This window comes from Chenopodium quinoa, unplaced genomic scaffold, assembly GCF_001683475.1.
Source record: "Chenopodium quinoa cultivar QQ74 unplaced genomic scaffold, ASM168347v1, whole genome shotgun sequence".
Lineage (NCBI taxonomy): Eukaryota > Viridiplantae > Streptophyta > Magnoliopsida > Caryophyllales > Amaranthaceae > Chenopodium > Chenopodium quinoa.
This window is the reverse complement of record NW_018742616.1, coordinates 1,465,837-1,473,827: the sequence shown is the minus strand read 5'-3', so window position 1 is coordinate 1,473,827 and position 7,991 is coordinate 1,465,837. Positions and strand designations below refer to the sequence as shown.

The 7,991-nt window shown below is 35.1% G+C and overlaps 1 pseudogene; it reads right to left on the bottom strand.

The window, feature by feature from the left end:
• Nucleotides 1-213: 213 nt before the first annotated feature.
• On the bottom strand, nt 214-4,717 carry LOC110721532 (annotated as a pseudogene).
• Nucleotides 4,718-7,991: the final 3,274 nt, after the last annotated feature.

Sequence of the window (7,991 nt, the reverse complement as noted above, 5' to 3'; positions counted from 1 at the left end):
TAATTACATCGAGTGACACCGTTTCACCCTGAATTTTTAGGTGCACAATCATAATTATTGATCTATTGATCTTGGTTCTTGATATATTCTAACCTAAAACATGCCCATTAGCAAGATGATGAGAAGAAATGAAACTATGACAGTCTGTAGTTGATATATAATGAAGTATTTAGTTATTTAATAATATTGGCCATTAGATAATGTACTATGATCTAACTGAAAAAATTATATAGATTTCCAGATGATTGGCATTGCAATTGGAATGTTCCTAACTAGGTGCTCAAAATGCACATAGCAAAACATGTGCGTGCAAATTTTCACAGGACAATACAAAGATCTACCAAAACACAGCCAAAGTTTGTCCTGTATGCATTACACTAAAAGAATTCAAAGTCCAAATATTTACCGCCGCCTGGCTTCATGTCGGTATTGGCCATTCTTTTACTGACACTACCAACACCAACACCAACACCAGCTCCTACACCTACACCTGCACCTGCACCTACACCTGCGGTGTCAACCGGCCCAAACTTACCTGGCAACTCCATCTCCATTGGTCTTGGTATCTCTGGAGGTGTGCTGCAGCGTATCAGAGCCCAGTTAACCCCTTCGAAGAATGGGTGTTGCTTGATTTCGGTGGCACCCCTCTTTACTCCAAGTCTGTTTTGTGGTTCTTTCACAAGCAATCCTCTAATCAAATCTCGACTTGCATAGCTTGTTGCTGGAGAATCTGGAAATTTCAGTTGCTGCCCCACAACGTTAAAGAGAGTGGCACGATTTCCTGAGCCCTTGAAGGGGGTTTTTCCATAGAGTAGTTCGTGCAGAAAAACTCCAAATGTCCACCAGTCAACAGCACTTCCGTGGCCTTCTCCCTTTATAATTTCCGGGGCCAAGTATTCGTGGGTTCCAACAAAAGACATGGACCGGGCTTGGGTTGGCTCAGCAACAAGCTCAGGAAGAGTTCTGGATAGAAATCCAGGCTCATTCTTTAGTTGTTTGGTTTTTTTCTTGCTCTTCTTAGGAAAGATTCCAGGAAGGAAACACGCAGGTTGGATGCAAACTGCTGAAGGTTCAATACAAGCTGGCTGTACACAGAATGCATTTGGAGGGCCAGAATCAGAGGAACTTTTTACTAGGGTGGGGGAGACGGTGCAACGCAAGGAAAGGTCAAAATCAGAAAGCATGATATGCCCGTCATCACGAACCAAGACATTTTCTGGTTTCAAGTCTCTGTAGATAACTCCAAGCATGTGAAGATACTCAAGAGCCAACAAGACTTCAGCAGCATAAAACCTATACGATAGGGAGGAAAAGGAACAGAGTAAGAAACAAGGAACTCCAAGAAACAAATACAACCACCATTCTACTCGTGAAAACTTAATCATTTTCATGAGCAAGATAGAATTCGCAATTTTATTAAAAAGCAATAATATTCTGATCAAGTGATTCAAGTCCTTTCAACTAACTTCAGAACAATCAATAACAATGAATGGAAAGTAGAAAGATGCCTCAATGTGAGAGAACAGAAGACCTATTCTAGCTCACAAGTAACATCCATAATGGTATCCAAAGAAGAAGGCATACTTCAAAGACTCTAATTAAAAGTTTTTTACATATCAGAACCCTCCATATGAATTGTTTCCATGGAATTCTGAGATTAGCTGATACAATCACTGGATCTCAAAACCATCCATCTCAACCACTGATATTGATCCTATAAAAAGTCTAACCAGTAATCATACTGAAACTCCACTAAATAGCGAAAGCTTACAGCACTGGTACCTCTTGGTGAAAGTTTTGCAGAAAAAGAGAAGAGGAAATGGGAAAAATGCTTTTTAAATATATACAAATACAAGGAATTGTACCAGCAGCATAGTGTTGTCATATGTAGCAAAATAGATAGCACAATATCATTCTTGAAGCAGTAGAACCATATAATATTCACACGACAACTGCGTTTATGTTTTGAATCATACCTTGCTGCATACTCGGAAAAATGTTTGCCTGGCTGGCGTTGTCTTTAAGGTGTGAAGGTCACCTCCTGGACAATACTCCATGACCAAACAGGAAAACCTGTCAGTCTCAAAATGTGTATACAAAGTCGGTAAAAATGGATGATCAAGCAGTTGCAGAATCTCTCTTTCTGTTTGAGCTCTACTCAACTTCTTCCTAGCAGCAAGAGATGCTTTGTCCATTACCTTCATAGCAAAATAGCAACGGGTGCCACTCAGCTCAGACAAATAAACACTTCCAATGTCACCACAACCAAGCCTCTTGAGTAGCCTAAAGTGGCTCATACCCAATATTCCATCCCGAGCTCTGATGGCCAGGATAGCCTTCCATCTAGGATCATTCCCTTTGTGTGGCTTATTAGCACTTCCAGTAAGGTTGCTCCAATTACTATCATCACTGAGGCCACTACTATCACTTGCTCGACTCATGCTAGTTTTGGCACTTTCAAGAGAGTCTCCGCCTCGAATACTGCATTTTGTACTCTCACAATTCCTTTCAAAGCTTAGCATTCCATCGCTCGTAATGCCATCACTCCTATAAGTGCTGGCACAACTATTAGCAATGCTCATAGATCTAACTACGCAACTATCAACACTACTTAGTGGACTTGGTGGCAATGAAGCATCCCAAACACATTCTTTTTCATCGGTATCTGGAGGGAGAGAGGCTTCTGTATTTTGTGAAGCACGAGGAACCAGAAATGGAGAAGATATTGTGTTCAAGTCATTTGGTTCTTCCGCCAAGCTGTCAGTAGGAGAGAGAGCAGCTGGGATTGGTTTTTTTTGGAGGAGCTTGGATTGAAAGATCATCAATAAAAGGACCCTTCACAGACATGCTCTTCACCAAGGATACAGCATCTGACTTCTTCTGACTGATTGGCACATACACTGGTCTCATCAAATCAGTATCAACAGGTTCCGGAGGATGACTAGCACCTGAAAAGGAGCTTGAGCCAACACCATCATCAACAGAATCAACACTATGATTCGATGTGATAACATCTAACATCAGATCGTCCTGTTCTTGCAGGGATATTTTTCCCTTCCATGGTCTCGTAGGCACAGGAAAATCCAAGTCCTGAGCATCTCGTCCCTTGGATCGACTCAACTGTTCTCTAGCAGAAATAACTTTATTCCCTACTATCACACTAGCAGAAGACAAGTGAACTGGAAGCGACTTCAATTCCGGGATCCTCTCCATATTGGATGAACAAATACCATCACAAACAGCTACAACCGCAAAACCAGCTCTGCATACAGCAACAAAATTACTGTGAAAACCTCAAAACAAAATATCATCATAAAAAAACAGATTTAGACATAATCATCTATACTTAGAAAGTTGGAAACTAGCAAATTTACTTGTGATGCTAAAAGCCAGAAAAAAAATCCAAACACAAATATGGGAAGAAAATTTTACGATACTACAAGCTTAGCTTCTTACTTAGATTTGTGATGTATAATCATGCACACAATACAAAACCCACCATATCCAACTCTAATAAGAGCATTAAAACTTCGAATTTCGACATGAAAAGAAGAACACAGATTAAAGCAACATAGTAGGAGGCCATCAAATGCTTAACTTGGGTCACAATCATGACATAATAATATACTATGAATATCACCTACAGAAAGAACAATCTATGCAAAAAAAAGCAAAACCCATGATTCCCTAAAGAAGAAAAAGTGACAGATTCTCTGATTATACTTCGATTAGGTCACAAATAAAATTACACACAAAACAAAAGGAATAAAAATACCAAAATACTGACACAAATTTGAAAAACCAGAAAAACCCCATGAAACAAATACGCAAAATTAGCAGAAACTAATCAATATTATCAAGCTTAATTAGAAATTAATGAAGTGGGCATACATTACCAACTAAACAAAAATAAAATAAAAACCTGAAAAACCCATCAAACAAATACACATAATTAGCACAATCTAAACACAATTATCAAGTTTAATTACTGATTAATGAAATGGAAATACAGTTAAAAACCCAAAATGCTGACACAAAACTAAAACCAGAACCATAAACCTAGAAAACTTTATCAAACAAAAACTCAAAATTAGCAAAAACTAAACAAAATTATGAAGCTTAGTCAATGATTAGTGAAGTGGCCATACATCAAAACCCTTCAAATTGCTGCTACCTTCACAAAATGTGGATCTACAGAAACCCACTTGAATTCCTAAACAAATTTAGAGAAAATAAATTGAGAGAAAACCAACTTTGAAGAGTTGGAGAGAAAATTCAAGTCTTAAAAGAAAAGGAAAGAGAAAAATTGGGAAAAATAAAAATGTGAATGTAAATAAACAAAGAAAAAGGAAAAGCTGAAGTTGTTGTTGTGTTGGGTACTGCTGCTATAAACTCACACTCAAACAGTACATACAAAACAAGCTCCTTTAACTTTATCAATTTTTATTTTTTTTTGAATATTTATAATAATAATAATTATAAAATGTTTACCTTTGAATTGTTTTTTCATGGGAGCTGCAAAAGGAGGGAGAGAAGGTGGTCATGTGTTCATTCTAACAGCACAAGAATGGAGGAGAGAGAAAGTTAAAAAGGAAAGAGAAGTGGGATCAGTGATTGTGATTCCAGTATGAGAAAAGGAAGGAATTCCATCCATTGTGGGGTAGATGGACCCCATTAATGTTTCTTCTTTGTGCTACACTTCTTTTCATACAGATAATTACTACTCCTCCCTCTCTCTCTTTCTTTCTCAATGTTATGGGAGAAGGGGATGGGATTGGGGTTGGATAACTCGCTATCTGGCTAACTTGTTCTCCATCGATCACCTTAACTCTAGTCCATCATTTTAAGTTTGTTATCCCTAGATTCCTTACTAATAAAATTAAGTCCATTACGATACTAGCTATTAAGTCAGGCTAGTAAGGTGATTTTGGGTGGTGATACATTAATGAGGGTAGTGATGTAATTTTGGATAACGATGGAGGAGGGATTGTTTTGGATTAGGAGTTAAGATCGTTATACGGTGTTTGTTTAGGAAATTGACGGATCACATTCTGCGTGGCTTTTTTACATCCGCTTATATATATATATATATTTTTTGGCTTTATGTTTTGCAAAATTACAAAATGAAGATGCTTTTATGGCAATAAGATTTCATTGTCTTGAAAAGGATATTGAATTATTTTGATGCATTGGTTACTATAACTACATCATTACATGATTACTTTTCATAACTATGAAATGCATAAGAAAAGCATCAAATAAAATTATCCCCCAAAACTTATTTGCCACATGTCTATTTAAAATTGTCCCAAAACTTCAATTTTTAGTAAGCTACTAGGTATGGCTTTTGCATTACATACCTAATTGACCAAAGAAATGGAGGGTGATTTGAATATTCATAATATGGTACTTTGTATTATTATGGATAAAACCTTTTAAAATCAACTCAAATCAATATATGACTTACTCCTCTTATGCAATCGGTACTCCATGTCACTTCCTTAACTTGTTTAAAAAAATAGCTAAAAGTTGTCGCAACAAATCTCAAATGTATGGGCAACAAGCCATTGGTTTGGAAAAACAAAAACTTATCCACCAATCCAATTCATTTTTACAAGTTACAACTTTGCATCCCAAAACAAAATACTACGTATATAAAGCTTCATACAATCACACTTTGAATCCCTTATCCTCACATTCTTTCATACACCCTATTTTCTTACATGCTTAAAGAGTACATCCTTTAAAAACATTCTATCAATTTAAACTTTTTTTTTTTCTTTAGGGAATCTATCAATTTAACCTATTTTCATTCAATTAATTATCTTTCTTAATTTTGTATTTTTATTACTAGTACTTGTCACTATAGTTGTCTAAAAGAATGATTCGCTTAGGTAATCAATGTTATTCTCCTAATTATGTAACATGCTCGGTAAATGACCAAAAAATTAAAAAATAAAAATCTTAAGAATTTTACAAAAACTGTAGTATGGAAGCATGGAAGAAGAGTACAATTATCCTGTTTAAGTCATATTCACCAGCAAAGAGACATGGTCGCGTGCAGTTAGGCATTGTCATATGATATGTCAATGTCCAAATTTCTCATTTTTTTGTTATTTACGGTTAATTTAAGGCAGTATAATGTTTGGAAAATATATAACATGCAAAAACTCATAAATAGGTTTGTTATATTTGGAGTAAAAATTATTACAAGAAAACGATTGATTTGCATAATACAAATGACTACAAAAATTAGTTTACCATTAATGTAATAAAGAGAATTTGTCACTCAATAATGAGCTTCTTTGTACATATGCCTGTGTGATGAATTCAATTTTTTTCAAACCACCGGAGAATAATTTTAATATCCTACATTAATTGTATTGTTTTTCAAATGTTCCTCAAATATTATCTTATTATTGAATTGTCTTTAATATGAATATGAGATCCACCATTATAAAGCATTCACAATTTATCAAGCAAATGATTCTAAAACCACGTAGGACAAGATTTAGGCATAGCCGCTAATCGACACATTTTTAATATTATTGTCATGCATCGTAAACAACATGATAGAAGCAAACCCATCGAAGTTGAGTTTGAAGGAATCGGTAGAAGGTGGCTTCCAACCCACACAAACTAGCTACACATTTTAGACCTTATATATAAAGGGATTTTTACTAATTATAAACTCAAAACCTTTTCCTTTTAATCTAGATATAATATACATATACCTCTTGCTATTATTTAACAAAGAAAATATGAGTGTTTCCATAATGGTCAAGTCAATGGTAATATGAAATGAGTATATTATTAAAGTATTACTATGTGGCATATTATTGGGATGATATAAAAAAAACAATAACAATATAGTATCATATGATTGTCCAAAAATATAAGTATAAATTTCCTACAATTGGTGGTAACGATGATGATCAAGATCAAGAAAAATAAAGCTTGTAATGTGGGTCATAAGAATTCTTCAATCCCATAAAACCAAAAGAGTTAGTGATTCAAATGATTAGCTTCAAAGTATTTTACTACAAAAACCGTAGGTCATCAACTCACATTCCCATAAAAAGAAAAGTGTGTTATTTTATTTTATAATTATTATGATTTTAATTTAAATTAATTAATTTGATTTGGGTGGGACATAAATTTCTTCCCTACCTTAGCTTTTAGAAAAGTGGCAAAGACAAGGTTTGAATAATGAAAGTAGCCGGGAAAAATATAAGAAATTGTTGGAATTAGCAAAAGTTGAAGGAGGAGCAAAAGCAATCAAGAGTGGTGGGTGGGGTGGATGGAGTGGAGTGGGTTTTTTCATGATTCTTTTTAAACTTGGATTTTGGGTTTTGTGCATCAAAAGTCTTTGTTAGGGATAGTAGTGCTAATTAACTTATTAATCATACTTTTTCTCCTCTATTATGCTAATTATGTGCTTGTTTAGTTTAATCATCTTGATGACTTGATTACAAGTATGAAAATGGGTTGTGCCAAGTGCCAACCCATAGCCCTTTGCATTATTGGGTTGGCCCAACTTGATAATGTAGTAATGTGTGTTGGGCCGAGCTATTATGATGATCGACCATAATTGGCTCATGGGTCGACTTGATATGCATGACTAAATTTGTTCATCGGTCCAACTTCAGCTCGAATCAAAGACCAAAATTTGACAGTTCAAGACGTGGAGACCGAATCGATGATGGTTGGACCAAGTTTGGTAAACAATCCAAAATATGGATGGAAGGTTTGGATCAGTCCAAAATGATTTTTATTTTTCTATGTAATAATATGGAAGAAAAGGAAATTATATATAGAACATATTAGGGGCCTTGTTTGAAAGCTTATAAAATATATCATAATATATCTTAAGTCGAAAAAAAGTCAAAACTCCTCTTAATAATACAAACATTTATATATGTGTAACACCCTAGAAATTCCCTTCCTTAAAAATACTTGTTTTGCTCTTTTTAGAATACAAAATAGGAAAA